The 1705-nt window shown below is 31.0% G+C and overlaps 1 long non-coding RNA gene across 1 annotated transcript; it reads left to right on the top strand.

Moving 5' to 3' along the window:
* The first annotated feature begins 272 nt into the window (after positions 1-272).
* LOC141487057 (uncharacterized) lies at positions 273-1225 on the top strand. The gene is made up of 2 exons (XR_012468183.1): positions 273-871; positions 936-1225. It is a non-coding gene; the product is annotated as an uncharacterized lncRNA (long non-coding RNA).
* The last annotated feature ends 480 nt before the right edge of the window (positions 1226-1705 follow it).

Below are 1705 nucleotides of genomic sequence, written 5' to 3'. Positions count from 1 at the left end.
ACTTGTATAATATTAATTATTCTGAATATATTGTTACAGGATTCAGAAATGACAATAATTGCAGCAGGAGAAGCCAAAGATGAAATGTCAGAGATTTCTACGCAATCTACTGATTGCGTAGAAATATAGATTTTTTTCACTACTAATCCATAGTTCGGAAAGACCTTTTATTTTGAATTGAAGGGTTTATATTTTTAGGAGTGATTAATTTTTGGGAAAGAAATTTTTTGGCTTTCTACTACTTCTTCTTGATACAAAAATTTTGTGGGAATCTTCCAAAGAAAGGAAAGAAGTAATCAATTTGAAAATAAGTAACTCTATACATGGATGTGTACATCATGCAAAGAAACATCTTTCAGATAATAACTGGAAGGAAGTCCTCCTGAAACAGCTATTTTCATATAAACATTGAATTACATTACAAAGTATCTTCTGTATAATTCAGTATTCATTGTTCAGTATTGTTTCGAAAGAATTTTTTTCTGTCGTGTAATTCAATGTTCATATGAAAGTAGCTGTTTCAGGAGGGCTTCCTTCCAGTATGTGTCTGAAAATTGTTTCTTCGCATGATCTACACATCTATGTATAGAGTTACTTATTTTCAAATTGATTACTTCCTTCCTTTCTTTCGAAGATACCTACATTTTTTTTTGTATCAAGATGGAGAAGTAGAAAGCCAAAAACTTTTTTTCCCAAACCTTTTAATTTGTTATGCTGATTAAAGCTAATATTTAAGTTAGGACCTCAAAAAATGTAATAGTACATTTGCTTTTAGATAGTACCTGAATTTACTGAAGAAATTGTATTGGAGGAGAACCAGATATCACCTCCTACATCAGTGACACCCTCAGGGAGCATGTCTAGTAAAAAAGTGAGTTTTGAATTGTGTGTGGTACAGTTGTAATTTTTATTATATAACTCTTGTCTGTTCCCAGCAAACGCATATTAAGAAAAAAATCGATTGGAGTAGTTATGCACCTAATAATTTAAAAAGAAAAGCCAACGGAAAACTACACCCAACCAAAATAAACCCGTTATATAATGCAAAAGAAGATTATTATAAAAAGAAAAAGGAGCTTCTTGAAAAAACGGTAGAAGCAGAGGAGAAGGAGAGATCAAGGAGAAGGGAGAGAGAAGAAGAAGAACATTTAAAAAAAATGACTTTATTGGATTTAGAAATCAAATTAAAAGAAAAACAATTAAATAAATTAAATGTTTCATAAAACTGATTTTTAATTATTATTAGTATTTACAATCTAGCAAAATGTTCATTAATTATCAAATTCCTTATATTTTCTGCTATATTTGGATTATTTTCCATGGGGGGTAATACATCCTCATCGTCTTCCTCTATTTCATCTTCTTCAGTAAAGTTATCATTCATATCAATGGCAATGTTATGAAGAACTGCAGTTGCGACTATTACTGCCATTGTGGTTTCTAGTTTTAGTCTCATGCCAAACCTCAAAACGGGAAATCGTCTTTTCCATAAACCGTATTGACGCTCTACTACATTTCGAGTCCTTATTATAGACTCATTGTATAAATTTTCAGCAGGTGTTCTAGTTTGTTGTAACTTAGTCATAAGATATGGCTTTAGAGAATATCCACTGTCACCAATTAGCATATACTGACCAAATACACCATTTTCAAATTTTTGCTTTAAACTGCTATTATTAAAAATTGTTTGGTCATGCACCGATCC

This window comes from Leptinotarsa decemlineata, unplaced genomic scaffold, assembly GCF_025532065.1.
Source record: "Leptinotarsa decemlineata unplaced genomic scaffold, Ldec_3_MD MMD2_tig00078360_RagTag_RagTag, whole genome shotgun sequence".
In the NCBI taxonomy this organism is placed as follows: domain Eukaryota; kingdom Metazoa; phylum Arthropoda; class Insecta; order Coleoptera; family Chrysomelidae; genus Leptinotarsa; species Leptinotarsa decemlineata.
This window is presented reverse-complemented; position numbering and strand designations above follow the sequence as displayed.